This window comes from Erinaceus europaeus, chromosome 3, assembly GCF_950295315.1.
Source record: "Erinaceus europaeus chromosome 3, mEriEur2.1, whole genome shotgun sequence".
Taxonomy (NCBI): Eukaryota; Metazoa; Chordata; class Mammalia; order Eulipotyphla; family Erinaceidae; genus Erinaceus; species Erinaceus europaeus.
In genome coordinates, this window is record NC_080164.1 from 109,094,223 (window position 1) to 109,111,460 (window position 17,238).

Below are 17,238 nucleotides of genomic sequence, written 5' to 3' on the forward strand. Positions count from 1 at the left end.
CAGGATGCTGGCCTGGCTTCCCTGGATTGAAGACCCCACCAATGTGTCCTGGAGCTCCGCTTCCCCAGAGACCCACCATACTAGGGAAAGAGAGAGGCAGACTGGGAGTATGGACCGACCAGTCAACGCCCATGTTCAGTGGGGTAGTAATTACAGAAGCCAGACTTTCTACCTTCTACCACCCACAATGACCCTGGGTCCATGCTTCCAGAGGGATAGAGAATGGGAAAGCTATCAGGGGAGGGGGTGGGATATGGAGATTGGGTGCTGGTAATTGTGTGGTGTTGTACCCCTCCTACCCTATGGTTTTGTTAATTTATCCTTTCTTAAATAAATAAATAAATAAAATATAATTTTATTTATTTTAAGGTGTCAGATATGAGCTAAACCTGCTCCTGCCTTTTTTGTGGTCCATTGACTTGTATGATAGTTTTCCATTCTTTCATTTTGATTCTGTGTTTGTCTTGTTGAGTTACATGGGATTCCTGCAGGCAGCATATTGGGTTATTTTTTCTGATCCATCTTCCTACTCTGTGCCACTTAATAGGTAAATTCAGGCTATCTGCATTTATTGATATTATAGAATGAAGATATTTTAATGCCATTATTCTAATATTTTAGAGTGGTCTAAGGAATGTGGATGATGATGTGATTGTTTATAAAAGATCTTTTAGAACTTCTTTCAGGGCAGGCTTGGTGATGGTTGCTTCAACTGTTGCTTATTTGAGAAGGTTTTTATGCTGCCTCCATCTGGTCTGAATGATATTCTAGTAGGATACAGTAGTATTGGTTGAAAGACTTTCTCATTGAACTCTCTATACATATCTTGCCATTCTCTTCTGGCTTTTAGTGTTTTTGTGTGGAGAAATCTGCTGTAAATCTTATGGGTTTTCTTCTGTGGGTAACTCTTTGTTTTTCTCTTGCATCCTTGAGAATCCTTTCTTTATACTTATTAATTTTCATTCTAAATACCATGTGTCTTGATGTCTTTAAGTATGGGTTAATTCTTTTTGGGACCCACTGAGCTTTTTGAACCTTTATGTCTTTCATGTTGTCTAGACTAGGGAAGTAATCATGTATTATGTCCTGTAGAATGCTTTCTTCCCCTCCCTTTCTTTCTTCCTCTGGTAGGCCTATAATGCGTATATTATTTCTTTTGAAGTCATCCCACATGTCTCTGTTGTTGTTTTCAGTATCTCTTTTTTTAGATCTCTTATTTCTTTCTTAGTTTTCTCCAATTCATTCTCAATTTTGCTAATTCTGCCTCATTTGTTTTATTTTCTCTCCCTTCTGTTGTTTTCTGTAGCTCAGCTATTTTGTTACCCTGTTCTGATACTGTATTAGCTTATTCAGCTAGTTGTGATCTTAGCTCAGCTATTTCAGCTTTCAGCTCTCTAATTACCTCAAGATAGTTAGTGCTTTTTTCCAGAGTCTCATTTGTTGTTTCTGCATTTCTGATGACAATTCTTTTAAACTCTTTCCTCACTCCTATGACTAATCCTCAGTTAGTGCTTGGATGTTGACCTCATTCTTATGTGCTTCTACCTTTAGGATTTTTTTTTTTTTTAGCTAGGCTTTTATCCTGGCTCATTTCTCCAACGTTTCTTCATGGTTTAACCATTTTATATAGTGTGTTATGAGGTACCTCTGTCTGTACTTTTCAGTCCACTGATAACTCTTGCCTGGATTGACCTATGTGTAAGTAAAATACTTAAAGAGTTCACAGTTATGGAAATTAGCAGTTATTTCAATGCTATCTCAATCCTTGAGTTGAAGCACAGTGGCTGTTAAAGCCTCTTTTGTTATTTTTCTTCCATATAGGCTATGGTAGCCTGATGCTTTTTACCTATAAGTAGGATGTTTAGCTTAAGCACTCACTCCTAACCAAGAGATAAAGCAGGGTATGGGTGAGATAGCACAGTTGTTATGCAAAGAGACTCTCACACCCCAAGGATTCAAAGCCCTGGACTCAATTCAGCTTCTCTACTAGCAGCCTGACCAAGCAGGTCAGCACTGCTTGGCCCTGTGAGTTCCTTAACAAGTCCTGTTTATAGTCTGTCAGTTCTAATGCAATTCTTCACAGTGTTCTCATCAGGAGAATAATGTGGAAAGGCTCCCATTATACAGCCTCACCTCTAGACCACTGGGTTGTAAATCTTCTCCTGATTTCTGGTCAGTTCCTGATGTCAGCATAGGGCCTCACGGCTGCTACAGCCTCCAAGGAACTGTAGCAATGAAGACTCACAGTTGTTTTTGTTGAGCCTTAGGGAAGTGCTCTCCTCATTTCAGCAGTCTTTTTGTTGGTAAAACAGACTGGAGGTGACTCCTCAACTGGCAAACTAAGACTGTTACCAGCTGCTAGGGGAGTTGATACAGGATTTAGCCCCAGAAATCTCTCCTTAGTCTCCTCTCTGTACATGAGCCACATGTATTTTCCCTCACCTGTAAGTTGGTGGAGTCCCAAAGTAGTCCTAGTCTCATCTTGTTGCGGTCTCAGGTGATCTTTGATATGCATAGTTGATGAGGGAGAAAGGAGAGGAGAGAAACATAGCTGCTGCTACTTTTGTGTGTTTTTTTCTTTTTAATTTTTTTATTTATAAAATGGAAATATTGACAAGACCATACGATAAGAGGGGTACAATACCACACAATTCCCACCATCAGAACACTGTATCCCCTCCTCTCCCTTGAAAGCTTTCCTAGTCTTTATCCCTCTGGGAGTATGGACTCAGGATCATTATGGGTGCAGAAGGTGGAAGGTCTGGCTTCTGTAATTGCTTCCCAACTGAACATGGGCATTGGTAGGCTGATTCATACTCCCAGCCTGTCTCTTGTCTCTGTCTTCTCTTCTTTTTTAAGGCACACCTATTACTTCTGAGTGTAACTGTCCCTTCTTTTTTTTTTTTCTTCCCCTCTTCTCTCTCTGGGTCCTGATGGAATTAGAGTATAGAGACCTTTGGTGATCTTCCCCCAATACAAGGATAGAGACAAGATTATGTACACTAACCTTTATAATACTATTTATTAGTGGGGTGCTTTCTAAGTAAGAACTAATAAAAATGGACTCAGAAGCACATAATATTTGCAAAAAGTCCTACTGCTAGTTGCAAAATAACATTTCCTGTCTTCCATGCTCTTGTAGTCAGGAACCATTGAAAAATAAGTAAATAAATACCATTTAATTTCCTTTTAATTAAAATATATTGACTTCTAATAGTATATTCTAGCTATTGTGCCAAATCATTTTAAGACCATAAGAGTGCTTAGTGGTTTAATCTTTCTCTTCATTGGAGCACTAGTAATGATAATTTTGTACCTTCCTGTTAAAATAAGTGTAAGGTCTTTTTTATTTTTTTTCCCAGACCACTGCTCAGCTTTGGCTTATGGTAGTGCGTGGAATTAAACCTAGGACTTTGGAGCCCTAGGTTTCAGAATCTCTTTTTGTAAGCATTATGCTATCTCCCTTACACCCTCAAGGTAATGGCTTGTGTTCACTAAGGCACTTGGTACATTTGCTTGAGCATTATAGCAAGTGACATTTTCTTCACATTCTGTTACGTCATCTAGAAATGATCAAGTTTTAAGTATATATTATCTCTCCACGTGTTCAGTTGTTTACAGGTCTTAGTGGATGACTGAAGGATGATATTTGACTTGGGCTTCATATCACCGATTTTCAGGCAGAAATATAAGCTTAAAAAGTTGAAATTTTAGGGCTTGGGAGACAGCATAATGGTTATGCAAAAGCCTTTCATGCCTGAGGCTCTAGGGCCCCAGGTTCAATACCTTCCTACACCATAAACTAGAGCTGAGCAGTGCTCTGGTCTCTCTCTGTGTGTATGTCTCTCTCATTAAAAAAAAAAAAGATGTTGAGTTTTTCAACTTTAAATCTATTTTCAATAGTTTTGGCCATTAGTAACAGATGTGAAGAGATCTTTCTCTTCTTTGATTTAAACTTAATTTTTTTTCCTAAATAGAGACAGATTGACTGAAATAAACCACAGCATGGTACAGATTGACCTGCCAATGGACATGCCTAGTGAAGAAGAAATTATAGAAGTCAAAATTCCTATATTCTGTACCCCAAAACAATTTAGATCAATACTCACAGTAGGGGAGAAGTGATAGGAGGAAGAGGATAAGGGCTGTGACCTCCAGCTTCTCCATCAGGAAGAGGAAAAGGGAGGGACATTTGGATATAGTAATAGGATTATGAGTGGCTTGGAGGGGAAAAGAGGACTGGACCTGGAAGAAAAAGGGGGCAATTTTGTGGAAATGTAGACAGATGGTTGTAGAAATGATAGTTAAGCCACATCTGCAACCTTAGGAGAACTGTGGTGGCTTGTAATGGAGGAATTGGTAATTCAGAACTCTGGTAGTGGCAATGGTATGGAATTATACTCCTGTTGCCATGTAATTTTATAAATCAAAATTAAATCACTAGTAACATTTTGAAAAAGAAAACACAGCACCAAAGTTCCTTTCAATGCTGTGTAGATCAAGCTCAAACCTGTGCCTTACACATGACAAAGTGGCTCACTACCCACATGATTTATTCTACCCACCCTCAAGAGATCTCTTCATTGAATGCCAAACAGAATTCTCTACACTTACGAGTTTGTACTTAGATGTTACAAGTGAATCCTGGATGTACTAGCTAGCTCTAGCTGCAGGACATGAAATACCTATTCCACTGGGGGGTGTGAACTCCAAGCTCCCATTCTTTTATTTGCATTTTTTGGACATTGAAAGAAAAAAAAAAACAGTAGAGTTATTGCAATGTTGCTGAAAGATAGCCATTTGGAAATGTCTAGCTGTGACTTGTATAGCAGGATAGCAAGTCTGAAACAATGCTTGCATGCAGGCTGACTCAAATACATGTTTGATAGAGTTAAATCAAAACGTTTTCCTCTTTGACACCTATAGAAATACACTCTGCCACTTAGTCCTCCAATAGTAATTTTCTTTATGGCACAACCACCTGTAAAACAGGTTCAATTTTTCAGACTTGGTCCCCAGGGGAGGATTATTTCCTCCTGAGATTCTATTCTACAGCTTAATCATTACCATGAAGCAGCAACCATTATTCAGATGATATGGAATAGCCTGGGAGCTTACATTTTCTTCTAGAGAAAATTCCTTTGAAGAGTTTTCTATGGACACCTGATATGACTGCTTATACCTCCTAGAATTGCTGCTAGAAACAAAAGCTTCTTCACTATGTGCAATGCAATTCATAACAAGATAGATTTGTCAGTTGATTTGCACCAAGAATGGTATACTTTATTAGAACAATATAGACAATTACCCTTGTGTTTCAAAGTAACATGTTCCTATGAAACTTCTCATAAGCCCCAAATGGCATATTTGACGATTTATATGCAATGGTTAGTTTATATGCAAAGATTTTTTTCCAGCATTCCCAGTTTAAAAAAAATAATAACCTACAGGGTTGGATGGTGGTGCACCTGGTTACATGCATGTGTTACCATGCACAAAGACTCAGGTTTGAACCCCCATTTTCGCACCTGCAGGTGGAAAGCATCATGAGTGGTGAAGTAATGCTGCAAATCTCTCTCTCTCTCCTCTTTTAGTTCTTTCTCATCCTCTCAATTTCTCTCTGTTCTATCAAATAAAATATATATTTAAAAAATTTTAAAAACAACCTACCAAATAATACCTAGACTAACACTTCCATACAGTGAATGCTAGGTATTCTGATAAAGACAGAAACTATAGCCTAGTCCTGGGGAGGACCCACAGGGAATACTCATTGATCAGAAATAACTCAAAGCACTTCCACATAGAGATAATAACCACTGTCTGCTATTAAGTGACACTTAAGGGTCAAAGAAATAGCTTATTTGGATAGTGTGCTGCTTTGTCATGTGGGTGACACATGTTCAAGTTTTGCTCCTAGCTCATAGAAAAATATTTCAATAATATGGTCTCAGTCTCTCCTCTCTCTCTTCCCCTCCTCTCTCTCTGTGTATCTCTCCCTATGTCTAAATAAAATGAAATAAGAGGAAATTAATTGGTTCAGCACTATGTGATTATTACATTTATTTAAAAATCAATTATCTTGGTATAACTTACTACTGCATTGTTAGAAAGTAGCCACTCTAGTTAAAACTTCTGCCAAGACACATTCGCTAGATGTGGGTCCTTGAGCCTCAATTATCTCACTTTTTAGTGGGATTAGTTGTCAGGCTGTGCCACAGAGGAGACCTGTCCATTGGCAGGTCAATCTGAACTACTCTCAGAGCAAAAGAAAAAATAAAAAAAGAATAAAGAAATGTAAATTATGATATACTGGCACTGTCTGGTTTCTTGCTCAGGTCACATCATCTAAATCACTTAGAGTGAAGGGCCTGTCTCTCCAACTATACTTTTCAACTCTGATTGAAGATCAGAACCACCTGTAAATTTACATTATTTTTTCTAATGTGGGTTCAAGTGGTAGCTCACACAGTTGAGTGCACAAGTTATTATCCCAAGACCTAGGTCTCCATTTGCATAAGGATCCCAGTTTGAGCCCCTAGCTCTCCCCCTGCAGGGGAGTCGCTTCACAGGCGGTGAAGCAGGTCTGCAGGTGTCTGTCTTTCTCTCCCCCTTTCTGTCTTCCCCTCCTCTCTCCATTTCTCTCTGTCCTACCCAACAATAACAACAATAATAACTACAACAATAAAACAACAAGGGCAATGAAGGGGATTAAATAAATATTTAAAAAAAAAAGAAAAGAAGAGAAGACGGTGCAGTGGTGCACCTGGTTGAGCGCATGTGTTACAGTGTGCAAGGACCCAGGTTTGAGCCCACAGTCTGTACCTGTGGGGGCAAGCTTTGCAAGTGGTGAAGCAGGGCTGCAGGTGTCTCTCTGTCTCTCTCTGTCTCTATCTCCCATACTCTTAATGTCAGACTATCTGTCTAATAAATAAAGATAATAAAAAAAGATAGACATGGACATTACATAGCGTTCAGAGGATGAGTCAGCCATGAGGACTTAAAAATTATCAGCATGTATGCACCCAAAAAGGGTGCATAAATCAAAATACATGAAACATCTACTGAAAGAGCTATGAAAAATCTATCAATAGCAACACAATAATAATAGGAGACTTTAATATTCCACTCTCTCAAATTGACAGATTATCTAAGCAGAGAGTTAATGAAGAAACAAGACTAGACCTATTTGAAACAAAATGCTCCCCAATTCCACAGTGGACAGACAGGTGGGTCCATTGTACCTGCATTTCAGCAAACCTAGGCAACTAGAAGTGTAACTAATCAAATTAAATCTTTTGGTTTTGCAAAAAGTCACCAATCAGATTGTCTCTTTCACTTGCACCTAGGCGACTGGGGTTGGAGATGGAATGTAGCCCATCTGCTTCTTTCACTTGCACCTTGATGACTCACAATGTTACCAGTCCAGTCCATACCTCACCCTTGAACCTGCACACATCTGGTTAGTGCATCTTGTAGCCAATCAAAATGTACCTTTTCCAAGACCACCCTGTAAGCTATCAATACACACTATGACTGGTTCCAAGGGAATATAAGCAGCTTTCCAAATCATGTGGGCAGTCTGGAGTGGCAGATGTCCTCTAGATTATGCTAGCATAAAATAAAGTATCTCCCTGCCCTCCATGTGGCTGCAGCCTCAGACTCATCCTTTGGAGCTGCTGCACCCTAGAGCTGTAACACCTTGGAGCTATAACACTTTTGAGTTGTAACACTCAGAGCTCTACCACAGATATTTCTATGATATATTAAGAAGAAAATAAAAATGTTCCTTGAATTAAATGAAATTTAATTAAATTTAAATTAAATTAAAAGCTATCAAAATATTTGGGACACAGCTAAGACAGGACTAAGAGGGACATTCATAGCCATACAGGCACCCCTTAGGAAAAAAAAAGAAGAAACTCAAGTAAACTACATGACTACCCACCTTGAGAAATTAGAGAGGGCTGGGTGGTGGTGCACCTGGTCGAGCGCACTTATTACAATGCTCAAGGACCTGGGTTTGAGTCCCAGGTCCTCACCTGCAAGGGGAAAGCTTTGAGAGTGGTGAAGCTGAGCTGCAGTTGTCTCTCTCTTTCTCTATTATCCTTTCCCTCTTGATTTCTGGCTGTCTCTATCCAATAAATAAGGATAATAATTTAAAAAGATTCATTTATAAAAAAAATTAGAGGAAAAAGAACAAAGAAATGCTAAAGCAAGCAGAAGTAGTAAAATAATTAAAATTATGGCAGGAATAAATAACATCAAATTTAATAGAATCATGCAAAAGATTAATGAAACTATGTGATGGTTCATTGAAAGGATAAAGAGAATTAATAAACCCTGGTCCAATTCACTAATAAAAGGGGGAAGACTCAAATAAATAAGATTGTAAATGAAAGAGAAGATATCACAACAGACACCACAGAAATCCAAAGTATCATGTGAGGCTTCTGTGTACAACTATATGCCACCAAGCTAAGGAAGTTAAAGGAAATTAAAAAGTTCCAAGTGCCAGGGAAGGGGCTCAGAGCCTCTTGCTGAACCACACTGATCCTGTTTCTTCATTTTAACATCACATTACACTTATCAGTCTTTCCAGTATCTTCTAATAGGTGGTTAAGAATGCGAGGTAAAAGGTATCAGCTTAGTCTTCATTGTTTTCCCAGTGCCTATTTTAGTGTTTGGTACAAGAAAAATAGCTATTTCAATTACATATGGCTAAACGTAAAGCATCCACTGCATCTTAGATTTATGTACCTAATTTATTATTACTGAAAGACAGAGTAAATGAAATTATAGCACAGAAGTGTCACTCAGTGTAGTGGAGATCAGACCTGAGCCTGGGTCTTGTGAATGAGAAAGCCATGCACTACTCAAATGAGCTCTCCTGTTTTGCTGTGATGGGCTTACCTCTTCAACTGAAAACTGACAATGGACATGCATTTACCAGCAAACAATTTAAAGATTTTTGTTCCCTCTGGAACATTACTCCTACCACAGGCATTCCCTATAATCCACAGAGACAAGGCATTGTCGAGAGGGCCCATCAAACCCTTAATGCTGAATTAAATAAAGATAAAGGAGGAATGTACCCCCCCAATATCCAGCTAGCAAAAGCATTAACTACATTAAATCTCTTTAATATTTACAATAACTCAGACTTACCTCCTATTATTCTTCATTGGCAAACACCATCTACTCTCCCATCTATTAAGGTCAGATGGAAATACCCACTTGATAAAATTTGGAAAGGGCCTGACCCTCTATTGACCATGGGAAGAGGTTTTGCATGCATTTTCCCACATAATTACTCTAAACCTGTCTGGGTTCCTGCCTGCCATGTCTGACAATACCCTCATGATGGAACTGTTATCCCTGAAGAACTAGAAATAATACAAGAGCACTAGATGCAGGATACATCCCAGGATCCATAATATGACATGGCAGAACCTACAAAAGTTGGCTCACAGAGCCCTCTCTCCTACACCTTCTCTGAATGTCTTATGTTATGAATGGATTCACGGGCGGGTAACAGACGACCCGGGTAACTCATGGCTGGGTTGTACGCAGTATCTCTTTATTCATGCAGGATGCAGCACAATCTATACCAAGCTAAGCTAAATTAAAAACTACAAACAATCTTCTCCTTATAAATATACTATCCCAGTAGGGTGGGAACAGGATGTGACGCAGAGAGGGTGGAGAGAAAAGTGACTGATGAAAATCAGGGTATGACAAGGAAAGGGGGCGGAGCAGGCAAGAATTCTACCACTGAACCACCAATGCCCTGGAGGGAGGGTGGTGCTTGTTGACAGAGGTTATGTAAATAGAATACAGTGTTATGTAAATAGAATGCAGGGGGGATTAAACCAAATGAAACAGAAGGGGTTTTTTAAAAGCAGAATTAGAAGCATACCAACAATTCCCCCTTTCTTTTTTAACTAATGGCCATAGTATCAGGATTGTGGGGTGAACAGAAACCTATATCGTACAGGCGTTTTCAAAAGAACCGGCATAAGACATGGAAAACAAAATAGGCGAGCAGCAATAACCAGTGTTATGCCAAGGGGAACGTTTCTTGCCTCAAAGGGCAAGGTCTAGCAGGCGAAAGGGCATTTCTTGCCTCTGGGAGCACTTCATGCTTCTGGGGGCATCTCTTGCCTCAAAGGGCGTTTCCTGCCTCTGTGGGCATAACCTAATAAGGAGGGGGAGTTTTCTACCTCTGGAAACAGAGCCTGCAGGCGAGGGGATACGGTCTATAAAGTCCTAGGCTGAAGTTAGTCTTTGAGAAACACAGCAGCGTGTACCAGTAAGTCTGATGGAAGTGTCAGTCCAAAGTAGATGAACACGGAAGAAAATGCCAGGGATGAAATGCTGCACATCTGTCTCAATGGGGAATGTTGGCCACTGGAATTCCGCTTTTCTGTAGAGAGTGAGCTTTGGAGTCTGTGAATCTGTTTATTCAGGTCGTGCCAGGTCACATAATTGATTTCCGGTGGTGTGTTGTAGTCATTTCATTTTGTGGGCAATGTCAGAGAACAGGGTTCCAAATAGATTTCCGGGAATTCCATTTGAGTAGATGCTTTTTCATGTGAAGACTTGACAGCATGTACATCAAGAGTCCCCGGAGGGTGTCCTAGTCCAAAAAGCTCCTTGAAATTCCATTTAGGGTGCTTCTGACTGTTCCTGCTGGATTGCTTCAGGCACCCATTTTTAAAAGCATCTTCCCATCGAAGAAAGAATCCAATCAGGAGAGTAGAATTAACCATGTGTCTCCATTCTTGGGGACTGCCAGGGTACTGGATAATGCTCCTCAAATTAGAGTAGTCCTTCTCCATGGGAAACATGGGAAAAGAAGTCCAGAAAGTCCCAGTGGAAATCCCCATGCATATCCCAAGGTCTATGATCACGGTCATAAAGAACCAAATTGTGGCCCGGAGCAAAATGTAGTCCTTTTCCTCAGGAAACATGGAAGAGGGAATCCAGAAAGTCCAAGGAGGAGAAATCTCAGTGCATCTCCCAAGCTCTATGATTAGGGTCACAAGAAACCAAAGTTCCCGGTCAGGGAAACAAAGTGTGGCCCAGAGCAAAATGTTCCAGAGACACAGTAACTGTCTCATGATGAAACAGTAGAGGCTTTGGCAAACCTCTTCTTAAGTAGAAGAGAAGACCATAGTGCATAGGTAGGCAAAGTCTTCACTTATCTGGGAGTTGCGCAGGTCCGGTCCCATGTTGTAGGCGCCATATGTTGTTTTCGCCGGACTGGCTTCACGGGCGGGTAACAGACAACCTGGGACTCATGGCTGGGTTGTACACAGCATCTCTTTATTCATGCAGGACGCAGCACAATCTATACCAAGCTAAGCTAAACTAAAAACTACAAACAATCTTGTCCTTATAAATATACTAGCCCAGTAGGGTGGGAACAGGATGCGATGCAGAGAGGGTGGAGAGAAAAGTGACTGGTGAAAATCAGGGTATGCCTTTTTCAAGCAGTAAAGAAAATTATCTGGAAAGATAGTGCCAGTGAAAGGGAAATAAAGTTTTATACCTGAGGCACCAGAAGTTCTGAGTTTAATTCCCAGCACTACCGTAAACCCTACAACAGAATTTAGCTGTGCTTTGGGAGGAAATAAATTCAGAATCACTTGGGGAGTTAAGAAAAAACAAGTGGCCAGCCTAACCCCATACCAGTTGAAAAAACATTCCCGGGGACCGGGTGGGTGGTTGAGCACATATTCCAATGTGCAAGGACCAGGGAGCTCAACCCCCCAGTTTCCACATGCAGGGGGAGAAAACATTGCAAGTGGTAAAGCAATGTTTCAGGGTCTCTTTGTCTCTCTTCCTCTCTATATCTCCTGTCCATCTCAATTTCTGGCTGTCTTTATCAAATAAGTAAACATAATAAAAATTTTAAAAAAGAAAGAAAATTCCTGGACATGAGAGTCAGGTAAAAGTTGTTGATTTGTTTGTTTTTTAAGTGTCTAAGATGATCCAAATATAGTCAAAATGAGAACAGATAGTTTTTGAATATGTAAGTTATTTTGATTGGAAGAACCATAGACAATTATCATTCTCTCAGGAATTACTGTCACTCCAACCAAACATCATGCCCCTCTCCTTGACAAAGAAGTCACAGGTAAATTGCTATCCCTATTTCATGATTCACAATTATTGCATCAATTATCTTCAAGTTTTTGTGGAATAGAGAAAAATGACTGTTTTATCTCACCTTCCCCCCTAATAAATACATAATTCCTGGCACAAAGAAGACTTTCAATTTCATTGAGCACTAAATGAAACTGGATGATTTTTCAAAGAAGCTTAAAACATCTTGCAGTGATTGTTCCTTGTTTCTTAAACAATGTCATAAATGAGGATCTCAAAATATAGCCAAGACTGCTCCCAGCTCCTAGCTGAGCTTTTTATTTTTAATTCCAACCAGAGATTTGCAACTCTGATTCTTCCTGGGTAGAGTGGGATACCATTATGATCAAGGAAGAATTTTCAAAAGATACATATGTTTCTGTCCAACCCCTAGAAAGATGTATTAACTAACCTGACTTCCATTTCATTTTTCCCTGAGGGCAGAATTTTAATCCAAACATTCTGAAACTTTGCAGTGGGTCTCCTTTAGGCTGGTCATCTGCATGATAGAAACCCTCTTCCCTATGCTACCCCTTTGTCTTTTGGAACGTGACTTAGCCTAAATCTATTTTGCTTGCCCCACCCTCTTGTCTAACTGTGGAAACTTCCATATTGTAGATGCTTTGTACATGCCCAAAGGAATAATGGTTGATTCATGCATCATTTAATAAAGTCAATTAGATATCTAAAATTAGCTTGGTTGAGGGCCAGCAGACCAGCTCACATGGACAGTGCACTGCTTTGTCATGCGCTTCACTCAGGTTCCAGCCCCCCTCACCACACAAAAGTAAGGTTCAGTACTGTGATTTCTTTCACTTGCTACCTTTCTATATCTATGGGGGGGAAATTAACTTGGTTGATTCTGTCAGAATGTTGTTATATTACCTACAGAGAACATGTGACCATATTAGAAATATAATTTGATGTTGGAGAGATTGCAGGGACAGAGGAACCCTCCTATACTAATAGTAGAAATGTAAATTGGTCTAACCCCTGTGGAGAGCAGTCTGGAGAACTCTCAGAAAGCTCAAAATTGACTTACCCTATGACCCTGCAATGTCTCTCCTGGGGATATAGCCTAGGGAATTAAACACTCATACAAAAATATTTGTGTATATCTATGTTCATAGCAACACAATTTATAATAGCCAAAACGTGGAAGCAACCCAGGTGTCCAATGACAGGTGAATGAGTAAGAAATCTGTATTATATACATACAATGGAATACTACTTGTTTGTTAAATATGATAAAATTACTTCCTTTGCCTCATCTTGTGTGGAGCATGAAAGAATCATGTTAAGAGAGATAAGTCAACAAGAGAAGGATAACACTGGATGAGAGAATTCATAGGCAGAATTTATGAAACAAAGACAGAACAGAAAAACACAGAGAAACTTGGACTGGGTATGATGTATTTCAAAGCACTCTGGTGAAGATGAGCAGGAAGGGGGGGTCTGATGCATGATGGTTGAAAAGGGTGTAAGTTGGAAGTGAGCATGGTATGAAAAATACCTGCCACAGGGAGATGAGAAATTGTACCCGTATGTCAACAACTGTACCATAAACCAATAATTCCCCCAATAAAAATATATAAAAATAATTTGAGCAATTATATAATAGCAATAAGGGTCCAGGCAGTGGCCTAACTAGTGAAACACTCAGATTACAGTGAGAAAAGACCTAGGTTAAAGCTCCTGGTCTCCACCTGCAGAGGGAAAATTTCAAGAGTGGTAAAGCAGGGCTACAGGTGTCTCTCTCTCTCTCTCTCTCTCTTTCTCTCTATCTTCCCCTCCCCTCTCAATTTCTCTACTCAATATTAAATAAATAAAAAATTTTAAAAAGCACTCACAACCAAAGTGAGTGTAACACGTAACCCATGATAAGAACTTTTTATATTCTAGGCCTTCATTTAATTAATTAATTTATTTTTTCATCTATTTTTTCCAGTCTTTGGGGTTAATGGTTTATTAGATTTTTTTTTGACACATCAATACAATCTTTCAAACCTCCATGGTAGGTATCTTCAGAATACTCTCACTCCCAACTTGGGTTCTTTCTCATTACCATACATCGGGATTCTAAGCCCTCTTCACTGCCTCCCTTCCCCTACTTCCCAAGAGTCCTTTGCTTGGGTACAGTACACCCACTCAGTCCAATTTTGCTTTGTGTTTTCTTTTTGTGTCCTGTTACTAAATTTCCATCTACAAGTGAGACCACTATGGTATTTATACACAACACTATACTACTTAGCTCTTAAAAATGATGAAGTCATTTACTTTGCTTCATCTTAGATATAACTGGAAAGCATTATGTTAAGTAAGATGCACCAAAAAAAAAAAAGAGGACATATGTCTTTATATATATTTATGTTGCAACAAAGACAGTTCAGGGCCTTGTGCATGTGTGGTACTGCTGAATGGCCACTTTTCATCTCAGCAAGGAAGACAGACAAAGAAGAGAGCCTGCTGTACTTCTCTACCATCTGTGAAGTGCCCCTGGTATCCTCAGTGCTACCTATCTTACTCTGACTGGCTTCTCTCCCTCCAGCAGATGAGCTATCTCCTAGAGCTGTAGGTCTCATGTACAGAAAAGTCCCTAAGATGAGAACCACAACATACAAACCCTTGAAATCTGCTGGGCTAGCATGGGGGTGCCTCTTCCCGGTCGTGTACTCTCTGGGTTGGAGAGAATGCGACCGGAGCCAGCCTGGGCTGCTACTCACTCAGTGACATGAGAGAGATGAATCAGGAACAGGCTTGTGGTGTCAAGGGAATTCAATTATTTATTGATCAGAGAGCCAAGGCTTTTAAAGGTTGGACCCAGAAGTGGCAAGTCGGAAATAGAAATGGCTTGACATGGTTTGGAAAGGGGTGGAGAAAGGCAAAAGGGAGCTGGGAAAAGTAGGAACTTCCTTAGCAACTGTTGCAAGGGTTTAAACTGGTAAGATTAATAATACCCTGCAGGCAGGGAGGGTCTTGAGAGTAGAAAGAAAATAGATCAAAGGAATTGAACGGGTGGGGATATTTCAGGCAAAACAATGATTATGCAGATAATAAGGAAGCAGGCCATAGTGTCAGGAATGCAGAGTGCTTTGTGAGGCAGGGAGTCTGATAAGACAGGGCAAACCTTTGGGGTTACTCCTGTCCCTCCTTGCTCAACTTCTCAGTAGAGAGAGAGACTGACAGGATAGATGCAGTACTCAAGTCAAGCCCTGCCAGGATCTACCACATCCTCACAATTTCCTGACAGAAATCTGTGGAAATCAAAGTATCATCTAGAAGACATTAACACAGGGTTCTTGAGGATTCTAGTTCTTTCTCCACTAGCCTCACCAACATGTGTCTGTTTAGTATCTTCCAGTGACTGTGACTGGATATCCCATTGAATAAAGTTATGGTCAAAAGCCCACAAGTCTCTTATCAGAGTCCTAGAAGAGATCCACCACTCAACACAGAGAGATAAAGATAGAGATAGAGAAATAGAGCACGCAAGCAAGATAAAGGTAGAGGTAAGGGAGGAGTTGAGGGCACATTTACAACTTAACTCTCAGAACTGTTCTTCTCCACTCCTAGTTCTCTCCCTCCAGTCCAAAGTGTAGGGGGCTTTTGATTAGTTTCCTCAAATTTCCTGGTGTCATTCTCTGGAGAAAGATGCAATACTGGGGAGTCAAAGCATTTATTTGAGACTCGGCTTTTCTAATACTGGTAAATGAGAAACAAACAAAAGATATTCTTTTTCACCACGGTTATCTCTGGGAATCAGTACATGCATGAAGATCCCACCACTACTAAAAGACATTTTATTTTCCTTGATCAAGGCTGAGAAAGAGAGAAAATAAACACTCACAGCAGTGTTCCATTGCTCATGAAGCTTCCCCCTGGAGGTGAGAACTGGAAGTTTGAACCCAGATCTTTTGAGTATAGGATCATGTGACCTCTACTGGATGAGCCACCATGTTTCTTCCTGTCCTACTCCCTCAATGGGGAGGGTGTTCTCCTTCCTCAGTTCTTGACATCTCTAATGCTTCAATGATTATTCACATTTATTGAAAACTTCCTATGAGACAAGACATGGTGCTGAGCCCCAGATACTACTCATGTTTCTGATACATTCCTATCATATGGGCACTATGATTCTACTCATTTTAACAGATGAGGAAACTGAGAATCAGAGAGACTCAAAAAGAACCTATTGCATCTCACTCAACTAATAAGTTACATAACCAAGTCTTAAACACAGGCTGTTTATTGTGAACTTATTATTCAATAAGATACTTTTTTTTTTTTTAGAGAGAGAGCTAAAATGATTCTTAAGTGCTAATTTCTCAAGTTTATCTGGGCTAATTTATCAAGTTTATTATGTCCTTAGGAGATAAAAAATTCTTTAAGTAAACTCTCTTTTACCTAAACCATCCAAATTGAGTTTCTTCCATATAACACCAAACTTTTATAGTTAATATGCAAAAATTGAGCTAGAGATTTGGGGGAATATATTCAATAACTAAAACAAAGTAAGAAAGTAATTTTGAAATTGTGGGTACATTTTTTATATCTTTTTATTTATAAAAAGGAAACATTGACAAAACCATAGGATAAGATGGGTACAACTTCGTACAGTTCCCACCACCTCCATATCCCTTCCCCTCCCCTGATAGCTTTCCTATTCTTTACTCCTCTGGGAGTATGGGCCCAAGATCATTGTGGGATGCAGAAGGTTGAAGGTCTGGCTTCTGTAATTGCTTCTCTGCTGAACATTTTTAAGAAAAGCATTGGACTGGGCTGGGGAAACAGCATACAGCAATTCTGCAAAATGACTTTTTTAAAAAAAATTACTTTATTTATTTATTTATTTATTTTCACTAAAGCACTGCTCAGCTATGGTTTGTTGTGGTACAGGGGACTGAACCTGGGACTTCAGAGACTCAGGCATGAGAGTCTCTTTGCATAACCAATATACTATCTACTCTTGACCATGCAAAATGACTTTCATGCCTGAAGCTCTGAATCTACAGGCTCAGTCCCCTGCACCACCATAAGCCATTGCTGAGCCTTTAGTATTCTGGGAAACAAGAAAACACTAAACTGGAT

General features: G+C 39.7%; 1 protein-coding gene across 1 annotated transcript in view; it reads right to left on the reverse strand.

The window, feature by feature from the left end:
• GRID2 (glutamate ionotropic receptor delta type subunit 2) overlaps positions 1-17,238 on the reverse strand; it is a 1,638,698-nt gene that overhangs the window by 391,870 nt on the left and 1,229,590 nt on the right. The window lies entirely within an intron of this gene.